General features: G+C 39.7%; 1 protein-coding gene across 2 annotated transcripts in view; it reads left to right on the forward strand.

Annotated features, from left to right (window-relative positions):
• arhgap36 (Rho GTPase activating protein 36) overlaps positions 1–27825 on the forward strand; it is an 81438-nt gene that overhangs the window by 6001 nt on the left and 47612 nt on the right. Inside the window, exon 1 of one of the 2 annotated variants that reach the window (XM_075450973.1) lies at positions 24896–25831. The exons of the other annotated variant lie outside the window; for it this stretch is intronic. The gene's annotated coding sequence lies outside the window, so the exon portion shown is untranslated. Of the gene's footprint in view, positions 1–24895; positions 25832–27825 lie in introns of those variants that run through there. 2 annotated transcript variants of the gene reach the window in all.

Below are 27825 nucleotides of genomic sequence, written 5' to 3' on the forward strand. Positions count from 1 at the left end.
GACCTTTTGAACTTTTAGTGAAGATTGAGCAGGAAGTTGTTTTTTTTATTTAGGCTTAATCAATGAGCTAAACCAGTGTGATTTAGAGGTTCTGTAGTGTTTGTTGAGAACAGTGTTTTGGGACTTGTGCTGCGTTTTGATTTTCAATAGCTTGTGTGTTTATTTTGGTGAGCCTTTGTTTTCCAGCATGATTTTGGAGCTCTTTAGCGACCATGGCAACTGATGTAGAGATAGATATCAGTGTGCCGGCTCATCTATATGAACAATGAGAGCCGGCTCCAGTCTGACAGTGTTTTTATTTATTTTTTTCCTAAATGTGTGTGGTTTTTATATAGGTGATAGAATAGCAACCACACTGCCAAAGGTTCTCATTGATCGTGTTGATCGTGTTGTCAATAGCAGATAAGGATCAAACCATTAAACAGGGGTGTAGTACAATCTGTGGGCAGAGGAGGCAGGAATAAATACTGTCTATTTAATTTTGCCTAGTTTTATGATAAACCTATATGTTATTAGAATAATTTGTTATTCGATGCTACAGGGATATGTGGACTGAATTTTGCAATTTGTCCAGTTAAGAAGTCGGTCTACTCTGTTTTGCTGTGATGTGAAGCTTGGAACAAAATTTTGTTGAAGCCGGAACAAAGTACAGCCACATCCAGTGAAATCCAGGCTTTACAGTTCCTTACGATTTGTGCAATATCTATTTGCTGGCAGCAATCTTGTTTGTTCTTTCTAACCTCAACTAAATTGAACCATTCCATTTTTAAAGAGTAAAGCAGAGGTCCAAACCAAACCTCAAACTCTTTTCATGTGTGGATAGTACAAGGCTTAGGACAGAAAATAGATTGAATGAATAGACCCTTTATACTCCAGCTCAAGTTCATTCCGTAAGGCTATTAACTGTATAGCTGTGCTCTCCCAGATGAAAAATGACAAACTTGAATGAAACATGGATGAATATTTTTTCATGGCTCCCATCCAGCCAATCTATTATACCCAGTGAAACCATACATCTATTTTTCCCCTCAGAGGAGCCAATCAGAAATCAACGTCCTCTTTGTTAAGGATGCACCAGCTTGTTTTGCAACACAAATGTTTCACCACAATCTTCAGAATATTTGGCTTTTTCCAGAGGTTGAGCAAAGGTTTGAATAACATTTTAAACCAGTGTCGTGTGCTGTATTACAGAGTTGTTATATTGTCTTTCCAGAATTTCAGAATTTATTTATTTATTTTTTTCATTTAGGCTCTTTATTTTGCATGGGTCTGCTGTTGTTAAAATACACTTTTATTGCTACAATCTATCACTTAAACATGATTTACAGGTTTAAGAATGTGAGTAGTGCAATTCTAAATTTTTACATTGCCAACCCATTCTGTGGTTATTTCTGCCACAAACTCATTCCGTCCACTTAGAAAATAAGTCAAAACACTTTTTTGTTTTGTCCTTACAAATGGCCTCAAACCTTGGGCAATACAGTTTCTTGCCAATGAGGTTAGGTCAGGCATTCATTGAGGACTATTTCCAGTTGTGCAACAACGTTCATTTGGCTTTTCTGAGTCATATGAGTCTGAGTCACCAATGTGTAACGACAGTATGTGTAAGAATTTAGGTTTTTAAGACAACAGCTGACCTGTTCCCAAAGAAAATTTAATCCGTGTTGACTTTTTTTTCCATATTTTGTTGCATTACAAAGATTTTATGTAATGAAACTGTATGGAAAATAGTTTAAGTTACTTCATTGAAATAAAGTGAAACAAAAAATGAAGGAGTGTGTGCATGTTTGTTAACTCCCTTTCTTTCTAAGCCAAACTTATAATGTGGTGCTTCTTGCCTCAGATGTCTCTCAATTGTTTCAGTGAAGTCCACCTTTGGGCAGTCTTAGTTTCACCTTACTCTCAGTATAAATATTGTTCTTGTTGTGAAGAGGATTCAAAATCTGCAATGTCGCTACACAATAGACACCACCTAGCAAGGAACACAGTGAAGAACAAGGTTGTGTTTGAAATATCTGCTCGTTCACTATATGGTTCACAATCTACTGAGTCAGCTATTTTGTAGGTCTATATTGTGCTTTACATTCACGATAAAGTGCATTACAAACTCTTCAACTGGTACACCAAATGTAACGTAAAGAAGCTGTATACTACAAAGTAGACCAGCATACATTAGACCGTGGAGCTAGGAGTTGAGAGTGCTAATGCTAACTACTGCTAAAAAGCGCTAACAAGTTATTGGGATTTTCTGACTTCCCTGACGTCTTCAACAGCCGAATTGTTAGTCTATTCTTCTTCCTGAGACACATCACTAGAGAAAATATTATCGAGAGAGGTGTAAAGGAACCAAAACCTATGTTGTTCAGTCTTAACAGTAAACATGCTCAGTGGAAGTTAGTACTGCTTGCTTTTTAAATGCTTGCATGTGAGCTACCATGCAAACACCTCGGCCTAAAAAACAGTCGTTTATCAACAGTTGATGTGAATTGACATATTTAATTGCATTTGAGTAAAATTTATTAAATGTTCATTAAAAAAAACATATATACATTATCTATATACATATGTGTATATATAGATACAGCTGCAGTCAGTCCTCGTGTAACTGGCTACATGAACAACTTGTTCCGCACAGCCAACTTGTCCTGTCCATTACGTCAGATTTGATGCTGATTGAGAGATTGATTCAGGCCAAGAATCTCTTCTAACAGGTCAAGGACAAAGTTTTGGAAAAGTACAGATTATGGTTGGGTTATTTAAAAAGCATTACTTTATATACTGACTTACGGTAGACTTTTAAAGTGTATGAGCTAAGTGTTTTGTGGGGCATGTATTTACTGGAGAGGTGATAAATTGTTGTGCATGTGTGTGGCTGCAGCTGCAGTTTGTGGGTGAGTGCCGTCAGGGTATCTTCATAAACAGTCCATAATCTCTCATCAGCCTGCTTGTGGTTATATAACCAAAACACGACCAACCGCTTCCAGCTGCAGGCTCAGCCCTAATTAATCGTCATGTTCATGAGGTTGCTGTTGGCTCTGACTGAGGAGTCCGTGTAGCTTTTCTCCACAAAATCTACATTCTTAAACAGTGTTACATAAACACTTTGCTGTTTCTATTGCAACTTAATTAATTGGTGACGATTAACTGAATCACTTGTTCCCCAGTGCAAGTTTTATTCTTGGTTTCAGGATGTTTTGATGCAGATATTATTTGTGTCAAACAAAACATCTGGTTGTACTTGGAGATTAAACTTGTTCAAAAATTCTTCTGATTTCTCGCCGCATGGGGAGATGTGCGATTGATGGCTTTGTTGGAAATAACGGTAGCGATGCTTCTCACCATGTTGAATGACTATGTCACTCAAGTACAGTGTGGATGAAAAGATTTTCAATCTTTTTCTTATTGTAATAAAATTTGTCTTGGAGTTTTTTGTTTATTCATTAGAATAGAACTGTTGCATGCATAGTCATCTTATACAATAATTACCATATATTCCCATAGTACTTGGTTAAAGCACCTTTGGCAACAATGACAGTCTTAAGCTTGGCACACCTTTCCTTTGAAAAAGCTGAATTACACCAGGGGTAAATACTGGAATACTATCAATACGACTACTACTAATAATTTCTCCATCACTTTTCTTTAACCCTTTCTCTGGATCTATCTTTCCCTCTATACTGTTAACTTCTGCCATAGAAGATCATCCCCACAGAATGATGCTGCCATCACCGTGTTTGATTGAAATGATGGCATAACTGTGGTGATGCTTCATGTTTGATATCCTCCACAAATTGTTTAGAATTTTGTCCATTTAGTTTATTCTTTTTTGCATCAGAACAGGGGATTTTGCTTCTTTTGGTCTGACAGATGTTCAGGTGCCTTTTTTTGGTTACCAATAGGTTGTTGGTTTTCCTGTCTGTAGTTTCAAACATTCTCTCATCATACTCCATGCTCTGACACCATCCTTTCTCTGCGATCTGTGGACAATTCTCTCAACCTCGTGGCTCGGCCCACCCTGACAGGCATTCTGAAGTACTGCTACCTGAGAACTTTAAACTTTACCATACACCTTAGATACAATAACTATGATAACTCCCTTTTTATCAACAAACCCAACAAATAGACAAAACAAACGATGCAATGATCAAAGTAATGTCAGTGTTGTCAAATCCTGGTTTTAGTGCACAACAAACGCTCCCACACTTCCACTTTGTTCAAAACCATCAGTGAACTACGCTGCTAAAGTACTTGTAAAGAAAAGCCAACAACCACAATAGCCGCTTTCGGACTGTAGGAACCTTTGGCAGTTCTAATAACCTTTTAATCCGCGGGGCCGTTTTCTCCCGTGTTCGGACATACAGGAACTCGGGGCTTTCTCCCTTAGTTCCTATAACTATTTAGCTCCTTCTCCGAGGTCGGGTCTTTTCATGGTTCTATAGAACTAATCTAACGGAGGTGTGTGGTGGTCGGTAGCTACGCCCCATGTCATGCTATCACGGCTGAAATGTCTCCTCATATGACACAGACACAACCGGTGGGTGTATAATAAGTTAAACTTACACTGGTCTCCTTTGTCTGCAGCGCTCTGCTCTCCTTTCTTCCTTCATGAAATAAAAAAGTATCTCCTGACTCTCTGTGAGCTCTTCCAGCCTCGATGTTAGACGCCTGATGTGATTGTCCATGATTAATATCACCATCATGCAGACCATAAACACGGTGGCCTCCCCGCTCTCCATATTAGCTTCTTGGTGGTGTTTTTTCTACTCTCCTTACTTTTACCGTTTTGTTTTGTGTTTGAATGTAGCGCTAAACGGCTAACGGCTAACACGTCACTGAAGCAGACGGCTGCGCGCGGCGCATCAGTCCCTATCAGGTCCGACTCATGTGCGAATGCAGACTGAAACAGTTCCGCTGGGGAAGGACAGTTATCAGAACGAAATTCGAGGAGGGTAGTTCTGATAACTACTTTCTTAGAACTGTCTGTCCGAAAGCGGCTAATGACCACAGTGGTTCACAGCAGGAAATAGAGTACTGTGCTCTTTATATTTTGCTTCCAAAGAACCAGAATTTCTTGGGACCTTATTAATGTGATGAGCCACAACACTGGCTCATCCCTTGAGTTAGGGGCCTTTTTTTTATTTTTTATGTCTGGGTGATTCATAGGACAGTCTCAAGTGGCTTAATAAACAAATTAAATGCATTCACTGTATGAACTGGACTGATTTAGACTCATTGGATTATAATTGGATTCAGTTGGACTGTATCTTTAAAGTATCTTGAGATGACTTTTGTTGGGAATTTGCTATGTATAAATAAAACTTAATTCAATTGAATTGAATGTCACTGTCAATGGTGAGGTGTGATATATTCATGAGCCAGTTTTAAAGAGTTTCAGTAGTTCTGAGTATGCTTTGGACCTGGAGGAGGTTCGAGAAGGCTCAATAAACAACATTGATCTATTTCAAACATTAGCCAAGAAGGGAACTAGCATAATTGTAAGCTTATGTAATTTGCATATTTTGTAAACTATATGGCATAATGTTGTGCTATGTTTACTGACCGGTCCAAAAGCGATTAGCAAAAGAAATAAACAGAAAAAGTTATTGAGTCTTTATTTTGAGTTGATCGTTTATCCAGACAGATGACTGTGAAACTGTGGAATGATAAGAGATTTTTTGAAATCTTTATTTTGAGCATTCAGAACTGGAAGTGGTTAATAAGTCGCTAATAAGAGACGCTTATCATTCTCTTTTCACAGAAAAGATGGATAACATCTGTGTTGTGTTACTGTGCATGCATGCCATGTGGACTCTTGACACGGGTGCTCAGTTAAAGCTAGCAATAAAACCACATTTGTAGAGGTGTGTGTGTGTGTGTGTGTGTTTGTGTCCTGAGTGGACCTTTTTTGAATTATGACAGGAAACTGAAGGATTCCCCTTGTTAACCCTCAGACTACTTTGTCTCCATGTGGATCTGACGGGAGGAGTAGAAAAGAAGTCTGTGTAAACACGGATGAGGCTCATTTCTTTTTTCCTCCTGTTCTCCCCCTATTTCGCTCTTTGTTTGAATATTACAGAAAGTTAATCAGTATTAGACAGAAAGTTCTACTTTAACAGTCCACATCGTACTTCACTGAGTGACCCCTCAAGTCTTCTTGAATGTCTGGATGTCTACATGCCAGTGTATATCTGTCAGCCTTGGCAGATCTCCGTGTGCTGACACGCCATGATGGATCTTCTGTTGGTCGACCACAAACCCAGCATCTGTCTGATTTACTGACTTCTGTGGCTGGAGAATCACTCTGCACCCCAGCTCACATGGCAGTCTATCTATGTCACTCTCTGACAGTGGTTTAGTCACTTTTGGGGTTAAGTAACAAGCCACGCCAGGAGAAAGTAAAATGGATGAGCCCTTGAGAAAAAGCCATGTAAAACAGACCTGCAAGTGGGTTAGATTTTGGCTGTTTTTGTAGGCGCGATTGACTGGAAATAAGCTAATACTGAAGACACACACAATGAAAGAATATTCAAAAGTTTTTTTCTTAGGCCCAAATCAGAGCAGCTGTGTCCAATGAAAAACCAGAAACCCTATATTCATCGTAACTATTTTTAATTTGAGCCGACCACAGTCATCATCCTAACCCTAACCCCATTTTCTAAAGGCATTTAAAAGAAAATGTGTGATTTATTGAAGTACGACAAAAACAGTTTTGATGGATTTTTCTCATAAAGCTGCGTTCTGCAACTTTTTTTTAGTCATATTAGCCTGAACTGTCATGGGATTCTGGAAGTAGAATATTAAATAGGCTGTTTAGGAAAAATAACGAAATCTGTAGCTCCCTCTGAAGCCTGTAATCATGCTTGCAAAAACCGAGCGCTCCCGGCTGTTTTTAACCAATCAAGTTAGGGTGGAGGAATCCTACCTGTCAATCACAGCTTGTGCACACGCTGCTGAGCGTGAGTCTGCCCCAGCTTGTGTGCGCTCACACTGGTGTGAACTCACGTGCACAGCCTCGTCCACAGAGGGGGAGGGGTTTGGGGGGCGATTCGGAGCTTGTTAGAGGTTGGGGGAGGGACCTGAAAGTTGTATCAGTTCGAATTTTCCGACTTTAGACTCGCAATTTTGAAAACCTGCCGACTGCAGCTTTAATAAATTCTGAAAAAGACAAACTTTGCCATCAACGAATCCAACAAAGGGGTCAATCAAATGAAAACTGATTTTCATCAATTTTGGGGGTTCATATGTATAAAACAGCGCTTGTTTTTCAATTCTAAATATCAAAAAACACTTTACTTGGCTGCTTTTTTTATACAGTCTATTTATCTTGTTGAAATGAAGCAAGGTTACATATTACTGGAAGCCAATGGATGATACCTTGTGTTTAGATCCTACCTCATGCTGTACTTATTTATCGCTGTGAGCCTTAAGAAGATTTATTTTGGCTTCAGACTATCCAAGTTAATGCTATCTACTCAAAGATACACTCCTTAACATGACTTTTGTGTTAATACAAGCAGCAGTCAACTTGTCAAGGATGAGGATTGGATGAGATTGGACCTTTCCAGGAATTATCCCAAGCTACCAAGGGATAAAGACTCACACTGGATAGATTCAGTGCAGTTTACTTCTGTCGAAATTCTTGTGGCAAGTAAGTTTTAGAAACCAATTCAAGAAAAGAGGATATTAAATTGGCAAATTGAATTAATGAGTAATATCACATTTAAAGTTGCAGTCATTTTGGAAGACACAGAATACTTCATTTCAAAAAGACTTGAAAGCCTCAGTTGGCTTTTTGTATATTTCCTGTCTATTCCCAATAGAGGATCCCCGCCCATTCTCAAATGGTGCCCAGATCCCAATATGGCTCTCATCCTAACATTGATGGTCAGGTTTGGAGTTGGCAGTATTAGAGCTGGATGCAAGGGTATGGCATGTGAAGCCTTTATCCTTGGAAAGAAATAGAGTCACTGCTATTTCCCATGTCATTATTTTACAGTGGGCACTATTGCAATGCTTTCGATGGTGTAATCCAAACACGCAAAAGGGCTTTTCCCCTTATACAATATCAAAGAAGACGTTTTTTGTTTTCTCTTTACAAATAAATCAAATTTCCTGAGATGTGTGAAATGCTTTAATACAAAGTACCACAGAAATAATGTAAAACAGCTCATACCATCAAACCTCAAACCATCAATTTACACCCGTTTTCACTGTGGCATGTTTTAGTGAGATGAGGGAGCCACTTGACTACATCCCTACCCCTATTTCCCACAGAGTGTACCTCTTTTTGAGGTAAAATCCTAATGCATGAGAGACATGCATTGAACTGGCCCAGGTTGGGATAGCACAGCACCACAGATAGGAATGTTGCAGCACCATAACAGCCATCAACGAGGGGAAGACATTTTGTTGTAAATCCTCGATATTCTTCTAAGCTTCTCAGTCAGTCCATTACTCTGTGTTTTCTTTACGTTTTTAGAGGCTAACATATAGGGTTAGGTAGCTGTCAAATAAGGCATGCTCAAGTTCAACTTTACGGCGACAAGTTGTGCCTTCGGAGAAAAGTCAGGGGGGGGGGAAGTTATGCTAAACTGTTCACATATCTTGCCGTCCATCGGGTATACAAGTCGGGTAGTTTATTTAAATCATAATCTAATCTTCGTACTACGTTGGTTTTGTGAACCGACGCAAAGGGCAATTTTATCATATCATTTTTATGGTTTTTCGGTTCCCTGCTCCAACGTGCCTCTACGCTAAATGAATGGACCATCTCTGAAGAAGTCTTTTAATGACCCATTCATTTCACCTAGGGGTATTGAAGAAAATAAATATCAAACATACAGGGTGCGGCACACAGCCCTGCATGCTTTCCATGTGTCCTTGCTCCAATACACCTGATTCAACAAAATAATGGAAAAAAATAAAGATTTCTGCTCGAGTAATGCATGCTAATTTCTTTTCATAGATCTATCATCAGCGTGAACATATGTGCCTCTGAAATGATGTCTTTTGCTCTGTGGAATTTCGAGCCACAACCTGTTGTATGTAGTCTGCGGTCTGCATTGTACACTTTAACTTTTGCTGACTTCATGTCTTCGTTTTCTAGCGACCACAGAAAGCCCACACATTGTCGTCCCTAATCCCTGCCCTCAGCACCGCTAAACACAGCACAGCTGTCATCGTAACTCTCTCAGATTGGCTGGTTTTTGGCTTTTTGCGTTGAAGAAATTTTCCATTGTGAGCAGCTTTCCAGATTGGGCCAAAATAGCGGCAATAGATGGATTCCAGCTCAAATGTGCTTTTATATGAAACAGTTATGTAAACATGGCAAGAGGGGGTCGGTGAGTTTTGTGTCTGAGCCACCCATCAGACAAAGAAATGTCACATATGGGCTGATGCAGCTGTGTTCGTTCTAACTGGGTTTTCAGTTGAACTCCATTAAAAGTCTCGATTTTGGGGGATTTGAGAACTTTTCCCCTTTCTCTATTTCCTGTTTTCTCATAAGTTGTTCAGCATAAGACTGACAGTTATTAAGTGACAAATAACTGGCTTCTTCATATGTTGGGATTTATGAATGTTTGATATAACCGACAAAGCTCTATATTACTGTGGTATGTGTGAAGCATAGATCACAACCTGTCTTATATACAGGGCTAGTCTAAAGCGACAGTGCACAGTTAAAAATCATCTCATCTCTGTTGGATCTCCACCTTCCGATTACAACTTTTGTCTGTGACCACTTCACCTCAGGTAATCAGGATTCGTTTGATCACCTAAGGCCATGTTTTAAGGGTAGAGGCTCCATCAAACTCCATCGAGCTCCTTCAATATGCTCTTTTCAGAGGCCATGATATCGGGTAATTGCAGGCCGCTTCTCTCCAGATTTATGTCAATGTCATGAGAAATGGAACAAAACTAGAATAAGCATTATGAACGATGTCTGACAAAGACTAAAAGTATAGTTGTAGACGTTCATGCTTCAGCACATCTCAACAAACAGCAAACGTATGTCATTACAGCTACAAAAGAAGATGGTGATAACATCATATTTCCTCTGACCTCCTGGAGCGCTTTACTATTGAAAAAAGATATGGAGCTTAATGAGATGAGAACAAATAAGCCCAATTGTAATTGATAAGTCGTCAAAACGTGGAGCTAACCAATGGACCTATTCCATGATCTGTCATGAGAACAGGTATCCTTGCTTTAAAGGTTGGATAGTTTTATGTCTTGACAAAAGTATTTGACAAACAGAGGTTTTCATTGCTTTGTTCACAAAAAGGAGAAACAATAAATCCCATCCACACGGCACCGTTTACGGAAAAAAAATGTCCCTCCATAGAGAAAGGAACGACACAACCAGAATAACACTGGTTCCACAGTGACAGCTGACTGTACACAAGGTATGTGTGGTACATGTTTGCCTTAATACTGTCCAAACTACTTGTCTGACCTACCTTCGCCTGTTAAATAGTTCTGTGTTCAGCAACTTTTCTGAGAAAACTCCAACTTTATTACACTTTATTATCAAGTTTGCCCAACAACTAGAGCTCTGATCAGATAACCAGCTACGGTGGCAGCAAGATTATATTGCATTTAACTCCATAACACTTTCCGATTATCTCTGTTCTTCAATAAACTCTGACAAATGCATCCATCTCTTACTGTATCTCTTACTGTATTTAGCAGAATCCAACGAGTAACTTTATCAAAGAGGAAAGAAAAAGTGGTTGGATTTATTCTTGTCTGAGCCAGATTCCCCGGGGTGTTTTTCTTCTTCTTTGAATCTTCCTCTGCCTCTTTATTCTTTGTTCTGGGTTATCCTGTAACATAGGGGCTGAATGATTTTGTATGGACAAGTATTGAAGTTGAAAACTGGAAGAGGCGAGTGAGAGGTCATAGAAACAGGGAGAATTGGCAGGCAAGCTTTTTAGTAAAGAAGATGAAAGAGTAGACACAACTTTTTCGGAAAGGACAAGTCTGCTGTTCTGGTTCAGACTCAGATTTAAACTTCTGGGTCCCCGTTGAACTTTTGTGATGTTTCTCATGAAGTGTCACAATGAGGTAAAGAGATTGGTTTTGACACTCTCAACAACTGTTGGATGGATTGCCATGGGGAGCTGAGTCTTTATCTGGAGCATCTTTGAGTTTTCACTTTATCCCCGTTTCCACTATGCAGTCCGGTACGGGTCGGTTCAGAACGGTTCGCTTATTTCAGTGTTTCCACAAACACGAAAGCATACCGGTCCCATGGAACCTGTTACCATTTCTGTAACCCTTCTGCTTGGTGTACCTAGCACACAGGACCGGTTCCAGGCTCTGCTCTCCGTTGTTGGTGAGGAGGCTGTCCAGCGGGAGCTCGATGGCGCTGTGCGAAACGAAAAAGTTTTCCAGCTGATTGCCACAAAAATGGCAGAGAGTGGTTTCAACCGGACCGCGAGCCGGTGTCGCATTAAGCTGAAGAAGCTTGGAGGTGGTTCGAAATTATGGATGTTATTTGCTGTTATTTGCTGTTTACGCTTCGGCACGCACTCCGCCCACCACTGAGGGTCCCCTTTGTACAGTGGGAACGCAAGCTGACCCCAAAGCGACCCGACCCGACCCGTACCAGACGACCGTTCTGAACCGACCCGTACCAGACTGCATAGTGGAAACGAGGCTTTATTCAGCATGATTGCTAGCAACATCTGTTGAAGTTAATCGCATTACCCTGCACATTAAACAATGCCAAAAAGGTATTTTGTGTACCGAAATGTGATGCTAATAGTTGCTGGTCAATAGGAGGGTTTCAGTTACGTCATCACGGGAGCGCGCAAATTTAAGTTGGTGGGCAGGAAGCTTGACTACAGCAGCACCAACATGGAGATGAGTGAATATTGCAGTGGTTTGGAGCCGGCATATAGGGAAAGGTATTTGGCGTTAGTTGAGAAATACATTGGGCATGACCCATACTTAATGAAAATGTCCGAATTTTCGCAAGACCGGAACGATTTGCCGAAAATAGAGGCTGTGGACATAACGAGCTACCTGGTTCTTAAGACTTCTTACTACACCAAGCAACAGATGAAGGCCCACAAAAGTTTGGAGGTATACAACTATTACCACAGCGGATGGATCAGCAAACTCGGAGTAAAACGTCTACAGAATGATTGTGTTTTGGTGTTCGCCAGGGTATGTTTGTTTTCTGTGTTGTTTATGGTGCATTATCCCAATGGAAAATGCAGTGTGTAGTGCAGGGCTGGGCAGTAAAGCAGAACTTAACATGTAGAATGCCGAGCTATGAATGTTGGCACTCAAATAACAATCAAAAATGTTTATGTTTTGATAAAATGCCGAGATCCAAATATCCAAATGCTGACATTGTGTCTTTGTTAGCCTAATGCACAAGGCAGAGAGAGAGAGAGCGATTCTGTTGTCAAGAACTTGGGAGCTAATGTGCCCTGTTAGCACTTAAGCAATTCGTGGATACTACTGAAATGTGAAGATTGTGACGACGTGACAAATTTGTTTTGTTTAGATCAACCACTCTCAGAGATTGCATGAAACACCGATGACGGTGTCTTAGCTCTGTGTTTTGGTAACCCAGCTTGACCGTCAGAGCCCAGTCCACTGACTCAGTAGCCAACAACGCGCTGGGGCAGCCTTCAAAGCCCAAACGTAGCCCGTATTACATTACTGTTGATTGGCATTTAACAATATAATACTTTACTGCACTACTACTAAACAGTTAGATTTCGCACATACCTTTGACGAAGTGGTCACCGCAGACACGAGCATTTGCAGATTCAGCTCCTCCAGTCTGTAAACGTAGGTTAGCTATCCACTTTTTGCGGCGTTGTTCTGTGAGTTTTTTCCATTTCTCACCTCTATGGGTGATTACCTTAGGTACTCGATAGTAACCCTTTCCCTTCTCTCGGTTAGACCGATTGCTACATCCAAAAACGGCACAAAACTGAGGCAATTTGGGCAAAAAAGTGGCAGACAAAACACAGTGTTTTCAATGGGCTCCAGCTCCTGTTGCCTACCACTTAGAAAATACGGAAGTGACGTCAAGTGAAACCCTCCTATTGTCAATTAGTGAAAAACTGGAACTGGAAACAAACAGCTTTTTAATGTATTTATCAGTCTCACCTCCAGGGGACAAGACAAGACCAAGATAGTGAAGACCAAAGTATTGAAGACCAAAGTTATGAAGAGGATCCGGCAAGGAGTGGTTGGACTAGACAGGCATATATAGTGGGGAGGTGATTACTGGAGTAGGAACTGGTGGTTGATTGGAAACGGGTTGCAGGTGAGTGAATGAGCGCAAAGGGCAGTAGAGAGACTGAGGAGAGAGAGAGAGATGGCAGAACACAGGGGGCGAGAGAGAGCACACAAGGAATACACAAGGAGAAATAAAACATAACTGAATACTGAATAAACAGAACTAAAATGAAACAAAGACTAAATCTAAATACAGAAAACACAAAGTAATGAATAAAAATAACATCAATAACTAAGCCACAAGAACACAACTTAAAATCCAGATCCTGACACTTTGGGCTGTCCTTTGGGTTAGGGTTTCAGTGTCCATCAGACAATTTAAGGTCTTCGAAGTGCGAAGTGAAGCAGGATTATCCCACGACGGAGACTATCGTCATCGCAGACAAAACTCTCTTAACAGGCAGCCATTGAATTCCTGCTTCATTTTCGCTGGTGGAATTAAGAGAGTAGGAAGCTTTAACAGGGTGGAAGCTGTCAAAGACACTAATGGCGGAGATGGTCCTGATTATGGGTGCGGATGTGAACGTCCTGTTTAGAGAGGAGGGAGAGAGTGGAAGAAAGAAGGACTTGTTATCGATGTCCTCACTGAAATCTCGTTTCCTATGCCAGCATTGGCATTTCCTCCTCTGCTTTCTGATGTCCTCTAGGGAACTACAGACACCAAATGTTGATGGTACACCATATAACGTGGTGATATTTTGGTGATCGGGCATACAACAATGCTGTAGAGCTGAGGAAGACTAAATTTGAACAGTGAGAAAGAACTCCTCTCTTTTAACAGTGTGGATATATCTATCGTTATCCATTATACACTTAAAGGTGAGCAAGAGTAACAGATAATATCTGGTTGATCTGAGACTGGTATTCAACATGTTGAGGTGATAGTTAATAGGCCTAACAACAACTTCTGTGATCAATTAAAAAATAAACTAGTCTGTATCTTGCCTCTAATTACCTTTGGAAGAAAAAAATATGATACTTTGCTAGAATTATATTGATAACGTGGACAAAGAAAACTTCACGCTGCTACTGTAACAACTTAAACTGTAGGCACAGCTAGATTGAGATAGTGTCGCAGACCGTAGCTAAAAGGGATATTTTGGTTGTTTTAAAGGTCCTATGGCATGGAAATAAATGAAGGCTTTTATATATTTTTATAGGCTTTAGTGGTCCCCTGATACTGTATCTGAGTTTTTTTCCCCAAAATTCTGCCTTGGTGCAAAATTACAGCCACTCCCAAAATGAGCTTTCCTTAGGATCCTCAGAATGAGCTGTTAAGTGGGGGTGTAGCCTTACTTACGCCCGTGGTACCTTGCGCAAATGTTTTGTGAATCGCTATGGCATGTAGATGGCACGGCAGCCCTATGCCGTAAAACTAGCGAAACCTGTTGAAATGAGCTTACTTTGACAATATGACGAACTAGTTACTGAACAACTCTATGGGGTAAGAAATCGGTCATAAAGAAACGTGCATCCGTGCAAGTAATCCGCGCATATTTGGGAAATGTGTGTGTCTTTGCTTGTAGTTGAGCATAAAATAAATATGTGCAATCTCTAAAAATGAGTCCATCTGTGTTTATAATGGGTTGTGTTTTGATATTTGTCAAAATACGAATTGAAAAGTTACGACATCAAAAAATACATACACGAATCGAAAAGTTACGAATCAAAAAGTTACGAATTTCTCAAGTGCAGGAAAGGGGAGAAAAATACGTCATCGCTGACGTCATCATGTCACAGGCATCACCAGCAGAAGAAAATTCGATCACCCCATCAGCGCGGCCGGTGATACTAGAACATATTTTGACTTTGACCACAGTGCGGACTCTATATTACTCTATATTTACTATACTATACTATACTATACTAGTAAATATTTACTGGATTGCGTTTGTGATTTGAAGCATGACACAACAAGGGGCTTCAGCAGCGGATGAACCTGTAAGTTAAAGATATTTTCCCATTATTTTTTGTGTATGAAATGCCCTAACACAGTCAAACATTAAGCAAGTGCTACACCAGACACAGCAAAAAAGGCGTGCGTGAAGGGGAAAGCAGGAGTTAGGATTTTGACATTCTCATCTGATTGCTCTGGTTTGCAAAGATGCACGTAGTGCGAGTCATTTCAATCAGGGGAAAGGCAGATATTGTGCGCGCCACAACACCAACAGCAGGACGGCTATCAAAACAACAAATAAGTACACAACACTCGCGTTACAGTAAATGAGGTGTCCACTTGCATACCTCATGCTATTTACCGTTACATTAGCGACAGTGACCGAGCTATTAGCTGCAGAGCTAACGACACAGACAGACTGACCGTTTTGACTCTGGAACCATGAATGAATCATTATCCTGATGAAATGCACTGAATTTGCGGATTCATTCTTCTTCAGGAAGCTTGAAGTAGGGGGTTTTGGTCTAAAATGAGCGAGCTAACCATCTCATGGGCATGCAAACACCTCCAACAGCCCAGTTGACAGAGATAAGAGTTTGCAGATGCTATTAGCTGCATAGCTAACCGTTAGCTAACGTGAGCAGCTAACGATACAAACCCTTTCCTGTGGTAACAAGCTATGTAACTATACTGTACATACAGGAAAGCAACACAATAATAGAGCGTTAAATTACTTACTATCGGGAATAAGATCCTTCCCCAAGTAAGAGACGAATGGAGCAAGAGATTAACAGGCGGATCGGTGCGGCGTCCGCAGTGATGCGGGCTCTGCACCGGCCCGTCGTGATGAAAAAGGAGCTGAGCCAGAAGGCTAAGCTCTCGATTTACCGGTCAGTCTATGTTCCTACCCTCACCTATGGTCACGAGCTGTGAGTAGTGACCGAGAGAATGAGATCCCGAATACAAGCGGCTGAAATGAGCTTCACAGTGGTTTGAGAGAATACTGTATTGTGGATTTTTATACTGCATTACCTCTGCAAGTAGATGTAGTTTGTTCCGTTTTGGAACACACAATGGCCCATGTTGCAACACAGATGTTCTGCGGGTAAGAAAGTGCAGAGCCTCAAAGTTGAGTTGAGACAGGCCTCAACTCTGACAATGTTTAAATCCAGGCTGAAAACAGTTCATATGACACCTGAAAGTATTTTATCTGCACTCTTCACTTTTAAATAAATAAATAAATAATTATTTTTAATGGTTTTTTTATTTTTTTTAATGATTTTATTACCTTCTTGTGATTTTATGTAGCTGTAAAGCACTTTGATTACCTTGTGTACGAATTGTGCTCTATAAATAAAATTGCCTTGCCTTGCCTTGCCTTGCCAGAGACAGAGTAAACATTTGTCTAATACAGCAGTGAAGTGATGTAAAAATTCCACAAAATATCATCAATAACTGGTATTGGATTTTCTTTGTTAGAGTTGTTTAAAATAATGTAAATTTTGCTCTTTTGGTGACCTAGTTGTGTAGCTTTAGCTTGTCCTTCAGGAAACCTTCTCTTCCTCCAAACTAAGAGCGACGTGACTACTGTCTACTGCAGGAAATTCCCATGAATTGAGTCCTTTAGCCTTATATGTCCAAATCTGTTACACTTTTGTAGCTTTTCTGGCAGATTTACTGTGTGCTTATGATCCTTCTGAACCCTTTTTGTATGAAAGTACTTAATCTGATAAGGTTTTTAAAATTCAGTTCAGAAACTAGCGATTGTTCTCCCAAATTAATACCCCACACAACTTTTTTTACACCTAACTAATGGAGCGCTAACAGTTAGCATGCTAGATGTCTTGTCCAGTTTTTGGTTAACAGTGGAAATATCTAACTAAGGGGACAATTTCTTCTTCTGTACATTACTGGGTTGCATTTCTCAACCGCCGATGTTTCATTCCTAAGTATTCATGAGAGTTTTCTCTAAAATTAAATGAACCCATTTTTATATGAAAAGTTAACAGCTACCTAAGCTAAACCGGCTAAACCTAAGTCTACTTGAGCCTTACATGCGCCTGACTGAATAAAATGACAATATCATCTCACTCTGCAGCACTAATCTGATCCCAAAAAAAATCTATCCCTCCTCCATTCCATGGTTAGAGCAGTCATTTGAGATTGGTTTATGCTATATGACTGTAATTTAGATGCCAATAGCTCCTTATCGCTTAACCATTTCTTGATCCCGACTATCTGCTGATAACAAAACGCTTTCTGACCTTTGTCTGTCTGCTAGAAGGACAGATAGAAAGATTGTGGTCAGAAAGTACTTCATCTCAAAGTTACCGTTGTCAGCTCAGTTACAGGAAATGAGATAATAGTGCTTGGAGCTTGGGCTTCCATAAAATGATATCCAGAAATGTTTTAACACACACACACACAAACAAAAAAAATCCCTCTGTTAAACACGTTGCCAAATTACTTTTTTTTTCTTCTTAAAAAAACAAGAGAGTCATCAGAATTTTTGAGCCAGTTGCTCTTCGGGCTCGTAAAAATTGTGCGGGTTGTTACCGGGTATGTGCTTGATAATTCACGCAGTACAGCTTGACCAGAAGCAGAGTCACATAGCAGCATGGGAAGAAAACGATCCATAACCACCTGTGCAGGTAACATAATATCCAACAGTGCTTCTAATATCGCCCCAGGTGTGCTTGTCTCTATATGTAGGCCTATTCTATATCTGTAACAATAATGGTTTCTTTTACACTTCCACACACGTCAAGTATAAGTGTGCCTGTGTGTGTTTGTGTGCCTGAGACAGAGGGTGGAGGTAAGTGCATCGACTCCAGTTACTGTAATAAATAGCTTGTAGGTCAGTCATTTTACAGGCCCATCTTAAACACCCCAGGCTGAACTCTGTCCTCTCTGCCTACAGTGTTGGAAACTTAAAAGTTGCGTCACAGTTAACAATGATTACTCCACACTTCTAAGCGTACTTTCGCCAAATCCAGTCTTTATTGATGTAATTAATAAATATGTGTGAATCGATATTTCAGTATTAGCAACTACTGCGAAAACATTAAGACTGTGTTCTAACTTCAACACATAGCTTTTGTTGATTCATTCTTAACAATATGATCACCAGACAAAGTTAGACCCTATTAAGTGTGTATAAAGCATTAACTGGAAATAGGAAAATATAAGCCTCCTAACGTTATAAAGTACCTGCTATCCTATTCAGGGATGATAGCAAAAGTACCACAGCTTATGGTAAAATATACTTCTGTATACTTCAGGTATTATTTGAATGCGATTCACTGCTAACATGCCAATAGATTTCACAGATTTCAACTCTTTTAAAATCTTTTGAGCTTTGCTCTGACATATCCTGACTCAGTGAACATTCTGAATACCTTGTGAGACAGCAGTAATTTGATGACATAATAGGAGAGTTTAGCACCAAATACTTTACTTGTCAACCCTCAGTGTTTGTCTCAAACTGATTCAATACTAAAACTTTACTGGAAAGCTGATAAGGTAGCCATTGCTTTCCCTAGCTAAAGCTAAGATAAACTAAATTGTTTTTTTGTCCTTCTTTGTGATCAATACATTTCATCAACTACCATCTTATTGATACAGTGCATAACGTTTGGCAATCCCTTCATACTCAAATGAACAAGTAGCTAAATCGTATGATAATGAAAACAAATGGTCCATAACAAAGGACATAACTTAACAATATTACTTTCTGTTCTTACAACTGCTTATCTGGTTTAAACAGTTTGATTTTATGGGTTTTAGCTGAAAAATTATATATAAAAAGTATCATATGGCAAAGTTAATTTGTGTTTATGTGTTACCGTGCCTTCAAAATGGCATAAAAATATTGATGCAAATTAAAGCCTATATTTGACCGTAAAATGAACAGCCTTGCTATTTAGCTCATATAACTGTTGCTAACCACCACTAATGGAAACCCCATTTAGACCATGTTTCCAAACCACAAGGAAGCTTTTCATAGGTCCAATAACTTTTGGAGGAAGTCCCCTCTTTGTTTTGTGTCCACATCACAGGAACTTGGGTCCGTGAACTGCTTTCATTTTGACCCCTATTTTGGAGTAAGAGTTTTCCTAGGGGCCTGCTTCGTGGTGTGGTGGTTAGCACTGTCGCCTCACAGCGACATGGCTGAAAACATGCATATCAGGTTCATTTGTGATTCTAAATTAACAATAAGAGCACAGAAAAAAACAGCTCTTTGTAAGTATTTGCACTCAAATGATTTAAGTAATATTTAAGGCTGCAATATCAAGTAACACTCACTTGCCAGAATCAAGTAAATGTTACTTACCATAAAACATAACAGTTGTGAAGATATTAAGTAACATTTACTTAATAACATCTAAGTTTTAAGTTATATTTATTTAAACAAATTAAGTAAAGTCTACTTGTTTTTCATAGGCGGGAACATCATTTTACTCAAAATTTTAAGTAAATTTTATATATCTGTAGTATTTACTGTGATGAAGTAACTTAGTAGATTTTAACGATAAAGTGTATGTAGTATTTCTAGGTTTATGTCCATACAACTACTAAACATTTAAATTGTATGAGGAAACCTAAGAAAACTTACTCCTCCCCCATAATTCATGTATTACGTTAATAAAATGTTTAATTTTACTTAAGAAGCTCGAGTTCTTACTGAATCTTAAAAATACAAGGTAGAAATGATGACAGTTACTCTAATGGAGTTTACTTCAACAAAAAGTCACTTTTTTCAGTGAGAGGGTGTGAGCGTGCATGGTTGTTTGTCTCATTTGTCTGTGTGGACCTGTGATGGAGACCTTTTCAGGGTGTACCTTGCCTCTCGCCCAAAGGCAGTCGGGATAGGCTTTAGCCCACCTGCAAGTTTGTATAGAAAGTGGATTGATGGAGTTTTCCTAGCAAGCTAGGGGAACCATCACTGAAGCAGCCGCACAGTGATGGGTGAGGATAAAGTAAATGTGTGGTGTTTGGCTCAGATTTTTTGGTAAAAAAAAAAACCTTTATAAAAACACCAATGGGACAATGAAGCTTGCTTTTTTTTTTTTTTTTTTGAGCAGAGATGTGGCAGAGGAATTATGACCTGATTTTTTTTCACTCAACCAGATAAAAAGCCCATGCAGGATTCTGAAGCTAATTGTAATACTCCAATGCTGTCTGACCACAGACATAAATTAAAGACAACATCTGTGATGTGATTTCAGCTATTTTTATATGCATGCAAAATGAGACCTGCGAGAGAAATGTGGACGAGGCACAGCATGCACAGTCTGCGTAAATGACAGCTCTATGTTTGCACATTCACATCTGTCAGCTGCTGTGCAGAATGTGCAGCTTGCTGCAGTCGCTCAACACAGAACAGAGAGCTGTGCCAGCAAAGGGAAAACAAAGTAGTTAAGTTTGTCCTTAAAGCAGCTTAATCTAGCAACAAAATCGGCAACGCTGGCTTGTCAGCAAAGATATATCTTAAACTGAAGGGTGATGCTGATATTGTTGCCGAAGCAATTAAAGTTGGCTTTGGTATTCTGGCACAACCCACTGAGTGTTTGTCATTCTATGGCAAAAAAAAAGAAAAGAAATAGACAATGAATATTTATCATGTGAGAATTTTGGTGTAGAAAAGCCAAATCGTATGTCTGAAGCGACTGATCCAAACAAGTGATTTGTTGCTGCTTTAGAAAAAGTGATAAAGTTCCTTTTTAAACTAAATTTGGAGCACATCAGGTATTGAAGTATTCCTTTTTTTTTTTTTCAGATCACGTCTGATTATTTACTCCACAAAGCCATGTCTTGTTGTACATAGTTTGGACTGTAGGTGTCAGTGTGGTAAATGAAGTTAAATCTTGTATACTGATGTGGATTTCCTGCTCCCGGCCAAGTGTGTGTGTGTGTGTGTGTGTGTGTGTGTTACTGCGAGTGAGCGTCGCCTACTCATCGCTCATCCTGTTTTGAAGCAGACAGTTGGAGTCAGCACACAAGCTTGAGGACATGAGGCATACAACCATGCGATGCCACCTGTGACATCTGACCTGGACATGTATGGCTGCTCTGCAGGAAGTGAGAGGGATCAAAGATGATGGGAGGGGGAAGCATTGTAAGATATCCATGACATGAATGGAAAAGGACAGGCAACAGGGTTAAAGGTGAAGATTATTTCTACAGTACTAAGCACATTTCCACATTGTGCTACAGCAGGGCATGTTCCTTTTTTTTTTTTGTTTGCGAAGCCTTGTTTTGATACAGTTTCTGCTGGATGCAGAAGACAAAAATGTGAACACTTTTACTTCATACTGATACTATTGATTGTGTCTGTTGATTGTAAATTCCTTATTGGGTGATTAAACAATAGAATTGTATAGAATAGAATAGAAAAAATACTTTATTCATCCCCCAGTGGGGTAAATTCAAATTAGTCAAGTAGCTCAAAAGAATTATTAATATTTACAATGATTGTATATCAACAACAACAATAATAATACTATAATAAACAATTCTAATAAAAATACTACTACTAACTAATAATAATAATAATGATAAAAAAAAAAATCAATCAATCTTTATTTATATAGCGCATTTCATACCACAGGCAACTCAATGTCAAATGACTAAATAAATAAAATAAATCTGTGAATAGATGTGTGAATGGATAGTTTTCCTCATCAATTCCAGTGGTGAATAGTCTTAAAGGGATACTTGCCTCTTTTGACATGAAGCTGTATGACATCCCATATTAGCAATATCATTTATTAAATTTGACTTGCTCCCCTGCTGCGTCCTGTGAGTCGAGTTCCGGCCTCGTTTTGGCGTTGACGAAGGTAGTCCGGCTAGTTGGCTGGGGACACAAAAATAAAACGTTTTGCTTCTCAATACAATATGCGTTCAAAAGAGTAAAACATTTGCATCACAAAATCGTTCATCCAGAAAAAGTCAGACCTCACAATTGCTTGGCGCTATTTTCTCTCCCTTTGTACCACTGTGTGCTGCCACCTGCCGACAGCCGCACCTGTTACGGTGTTTGCTGCTCGGAAGCAGGGGGCTGCTTGGTCTGCACTTCGGTCTGCACTTCGGTCTGCACGGTTTACACAGCCCGTAGTGATACGAAGGGAGAGAGAAAATAGTGCAAAGCGACTGTGAGGTCTGACTTTTTCTGTTGAACGATTTTGTGATGCAAATGTATTACTCTTTTGAACGCATATTGTTTTGAGAAGCAAAACGCTTTATTTTTGTGGCCCCAGCCAACTAGCCGGACTACCTTCGTCAACGCCAAAACAAGACTGGAACTCGGCTCACAGGACGCAGCAGGGGGTAAGACAATGTTCATAAATGATATTGCTAATATGGGATGTCATACAGCTTCATGTCAAAAGAGGCAAACTATCCCTTTAAAAGTCACTTGGTATAAATCATAAAAAAAAGTGAAGTATCAGTATCAAATGAAGTATCAATAAACACTCCAGAAGAGTTCAAAGCTCTTGAACTCATCGACGGTATTTCAGCACATCTTAACTTGAACCATAAAGATGTAACACAGATGCTTTCTTGGCAGCTGCATGAGAACACAAATTAGCCACGAGAAGAAGAGGTTGCCTGCGCATTTACCTCAGGATCTGTCCGCTTTCACCAAGATGACTGAACGTAATGACTTGAGAAACCTGTCACGTGCAATACGATTTGAGAACAGGCTGTCAGTTAAATGATTTGTTCCCGTCCTTTGCTGTCTGCGTAAGTCTGCTTTTCATTGTTATTGTTTAGTCTTCTTCACTCCATGTTTTACTGTTCCGTTTCTCAGAGTTTTGTTTGTTTTGGAGTACCACCCCCGGTGCAGCATCGTTATCTCCTGCGTTCCTCTCCGCCCTCGTGGGATAATCTGACTGAACTGTGTCTGGGTTGACATGAAAGGTCACAGGGTCGCAATGTCTTCTCTTTTAGCCGCTGTTGTTTTGGGCTGCGCTGTCGGAGTGTCGACAGATGTGTTCTAGGCGTGCTCTGGACACACACACACACACACACACACACAATTTGCTGATTATCATAGCAGCACAACACACTCTGACATTTCTTTCTCTCCCTCAGAAGACAATCCTGAGATGCTTTAAACACTTTGGTTGCAGCCCTGGCTTTTCCTCCCCCGCTTGGTGACATCACCTTGTAACACATTTGCATACTGTGTGTGCAGTTGGGTAGTTTTCTACACTACAAACAAAAAAAGGGAAGCTGAATTGCACTCTGGCCCTTTTCAATCAATCAGCTGATCAGTTTGAGCAGACTTTTCTGAAAGAGGGGAGGGATTAAAGAGACATTAGCAAGAATGAAGTGCTAAGTGCAGAAGGTGACAGTTGTTTAGCAATGAACAGTATCAGAAAAAAATATTATTATTATTATTTTTTAACCATTAAAACAAGTAAATCTGTTTTAAAGATCCCAAAAAGGAAATTCTGTAAGAGTTAAGATCATTAGCTCTCATATTAGAGTATCTTTGAGCTAATTTCTCTGGTTTAACAAGGCACAGCTTTATGTTTTTGGTTCAGCTCCTGCTCATACACCGATTAAAAAGTTAGCTTTAGCTTTGTTGTAGCTATTGGTAGGTAATAATCCATCGGTCAGTGTCGTTTCCGGAGACTAAAAGTCAAGTTATGACCTTATCATTACTGTCTCTGCCTCAGAGATGAAGCCACAGTCGGCAGCTCAGCTCTGTTTTGGGCCTGCTTGCAAAGAAGTTCTCCCCATGTAAAAAAAATGTTTGGTTTGTGTTTGAAAATTTCACACCAAAGTCTTGGAAGTTTTGCTACCTTCAAAACGGTTCTCCGTTAACTTACAGTACACGGAATCGTAATACCATAGGCAGTGCGAGTCACACACATTCAAACGCAAAACGCTGTTCATCACATGTATCATAGTATATGAAAATATGTAGATACATGTTAGGTCCTGAAACATTACCCTACTTTGCTGCTTGGAAGTTTTTTGTGGCTTCTGGAGATGTTTTCGTCAGCCTCGTCAACAACCTCATATGTATGGCTGTGCATGTACGGGGCTCAGGCGTAGCTGTTTTTCAAACGGTGGTGTTGCTGCATCCCATGACTGCAGGGAGAGAACAAAGAGCAAATAAAATGGCCAGATTCTCAAGTGATGCTTTAATGAAAGTGTTGCCGTCTATAGCCTTTTTGTTCCTGATTTTACATGGTACAGCGTAAGTGTTAATACTCTGGTATTCCTACCGTGCTTGTAAAATAGTCAATAAACAAGTTAAAGTACAATGCAAAAATGTATGTTTTGGGTGTAGTCAGCTTCTTTTTTTTATTTCAGAAATCACTGTAAATATCATGTACATATTAGCCATTCCAGTCACAGTAAATGTTTAATTCCAGCTCAGATAGGAGAAATCCAGATCAGATCCACACTCCAAATACTTAAATATTCTGATAGTAGATCAACTGTAGCTTTAGTAGCTTTTCCACTCTTGTGCTCTTCTAATGAAACATCTTATTTCCTCACGGCTTTTTACCTCTCAGCTCTGCTCTCTTGTCTGTCCTTTTTATAGAGCTTTGATCCTGTCGTCTTAATCCTCCTCCCACTCACTTACTCCCTCCCTCCCTCCTTCTTCCTTCCTTTTCTCCTTCATTCTATTCCTCTGTTCCCTCTGTCTCTATCCTAACCCCCTTCTCCTTCCCTCCCTGCCTCCTCTCTCCATATTCTGCCTCATTACTTCTGTCCCTCCACTCCTTTCTCTCTCCTACCTACTTCTCTCCTCCTGCTCTCACTCATTTCCTACTTTTTTCTGTCTCCTCTCCATACTACCCTTCCTGTCTCCTGTATCGGCACCTTTTCTACTCGCTCCACATTTCCCACTTTTCCTTCTTATATCTTATTCCCTCCTTTTTATTTGTTACCTCATTTTCTCACCTTTTTTTTATCTCCTATCTTGGCACATCTTCTTGTTACCCACCTCCTCATTTCCTATTTTTCACTAACCTTCCCGATTTAAATTTCCCTCTTCTCACCTCCCCCAGACCATCTCTTTCTTGCTTTCACTGTCCCTGTTTTTCCTCCTTTTCTCCCCTTGCTCATTCTATTTCATTTCCTGTCATCCTTGGTTGCGTCCATCTTTTTCGCTTTCTAACTTTCAGTCTCTCCTTTAGTGACTTGTCTCCTTCCCTCTCTTTCACCTCCTCAACTCCATCACTTCTTTCTCACTTCCACCTTTATCCCCCTCATTTCCTCCCTTACCTCCTACTCCTGCTCTTTGCTTCCTTGTTGTATTCTATGTCTCGGGTTTACCTCCTTTCTCGTCTTTCCCCCACCTCTCCTTCTTTCTTCTCTCTCCCTGCTGTCTTCCTTCTTTCTCTTCTCACCTCTATCCAGCTTCCTCTCTGTATTCCCTCCCTCCCCTCCCCCTCCCCTCCCCCCTCTTGTGTTTATGTTGTCAGCTCCTGGAAGTCAAGTCAGCCACCCTCCTCCCCTCCACTTAATCTAACGCACTTCTCAGCCCTCCCCATTCCTCTCTCTTTCCATCCAGTCTATCTCATTCAGCTCCGAGCTGAGATGCATTTGTTTGTCTGACTAAAGTCTGGATAGCTGAGGCTCAGAAAGCTGCAGGACTTATTTGTTGTGGATTTCAGTTGAGGAAAAAGTGAAGCCCCAATAGAGGTACTGGCTGCATGTGTGTGTGTTTATGTGTGTGAGTGAGGGTGTGCGCCGAGTGTGCTTTGGCATCTCATATCTTATCTCTCTGCTGTGTGATTTTCATGCTGACAGTCGTTTCTTAAATGTGTTTCAAATATGATGGATGAGGAATTCGGTCTTTTTTTTTTTTATTTGTATGACCTTTGATGCTAACTCTTTGTGAATTAGGAGGGAACTCAAGTGAAAATTATAAGCAACACTTCAGGGAAGGTCTCTCAAGTTCTAAAATATATATCATGCTTGTAATATACTCATTATCCCCCCCAAATTGGGGCTAGAATTGAATTAGTTTAAAATTCTTCAGTATTTTTGGAAAACACCAGATGTCACTTCAAAAATCCCTCTGGGGCTGCGTAAGCTAAAACTACGCAGGTGTCTTACTTTATAAACATCATTTGGCCATTTTAAGCTAGTAAACAAGGTCACGTATTCCGTTCCTTTGGATAAGATAGAAAAGGAAGTATTGAGAAATACGCTTGCATCTTCCTCTTGTTGTTGAACACGTTTCACAAAAATATGCAAAAAAGAGAAGAATTCAAAGAAGAGGACACAGACGAATAAATAGATCTTTTGTACTCTGTAGTACTACAACCTAAAGGCTTGAATGAACCTTGTAACATACTCGTTTTCCTGCCTTCCTTTACCGAATGTATACATTTACATCCTAATACTTGTCTTCTATTAGCCTTAGTCTGACTCGTGAGAATTAAAGCCTAAAACGAATACAATGAAATCTAAACATCAAATGATTTAAAATGGTATCGTAGTAGCTCCATTATTTCAGACTGTCCGAGTAAAGTTTTTTCATACGAACAACCAAAACAAATACTTCATGTTGAAAAATACAGAGTTTATAAAGCAGACATTTGGTGGAACAAGAGTGAATCCATCGGAACTCGTGATCACAAACCTGACTTTGAAAATTTGTGGTGACTAAAAGAAAACTGAGACTTTTTTTGCTTAATTCATGTTTAAACATGGTTATGAATTTACCTCTCAACTAATTAGAATGCAGAATTTCTGTGACAGATCAGTGAGGGGCAAGGTTACTGCATGAGATGCACTTGTGTGCACGGTGAGAAAAAACAAAAATCACCATAAAAGAAGCTTTGAAAGATACCCTGAGAAATATTGTGGCTCATTTTTTGGTCAGATGAGGCTGGAATAAATGTGTTAAGCTGGGATTCACGCAGCATGCTTGATATGAACTTGGCCAAGGCTCCAACTGTGAATGCATAAACACCACAGTGAAGCACGGAGGTGTCAGTGTGATAAAATGAGATTACACCTATATAAGCAAGTGTTTGAGAGATGATGTTTAGACATGTCTCCTAAATGCATGTTGACATTACCGAAAATATAGTTTGGCAAGATGACTCCCGCTGTTCAGAGGCCTGGCAGAGGAAAGGTATGATAAAGATCCAGAGCACAAAATCACACAGATTCTGAAGAAATAAAAAGTATGTTATAAAAAGTATGTTACCTAACTTTACTCCAATAGAACGTGCTTTGGGTGTTTTAAAGAGCAAGGTAAAGCACCGCAACCCTTCCAGCAAAAAGCAGCAGAAAAAATTATTACCTGAAAAGCATCAAAAATAGAAATGTGTGTAACAACTATTGATTTATAGAGTTCCCACTGTGAGGCATGTCTTTTTTTTTTACATATATATATATATGTTTATTAAATTTTCAAAAGACAACACAGAAATACACGCGACAAAAACAAACATACACACATTTGGCTCACATACAACATCCAAATTCAAATTCAGATTTAAATTTATACAGGCGAGAGATTCAGGAGCCATCCCATTTAAATAAGATAAGCGAGCAAAATAAACCAAGTCTACACTGCCATGCAGGATACATTCACATGATCAAAGAGAGGTACACAAAAACAAAAAACATATCAATTAAATGGTAGGGTGTCATTTACGAGGCAGAGCATTCTCAGCTAT

This window comes from Odontesthes bonariensis, chromosome 19 (genome assembly GCF_027942865.1).
Source record: "Odontesthes bonariensis isolate fOdoBon6 chromosome 19, fOdoBon6.hap1, whole genome shotgun sequence".
Classification (NCBI taxonomy): domain Eukaryota; kingdom Metazoa; phylum Chordata; class Actinopteri; order Atheriniformes; family Atherinopsidae; genus Odontesthes; species Odontesthes bonariensis.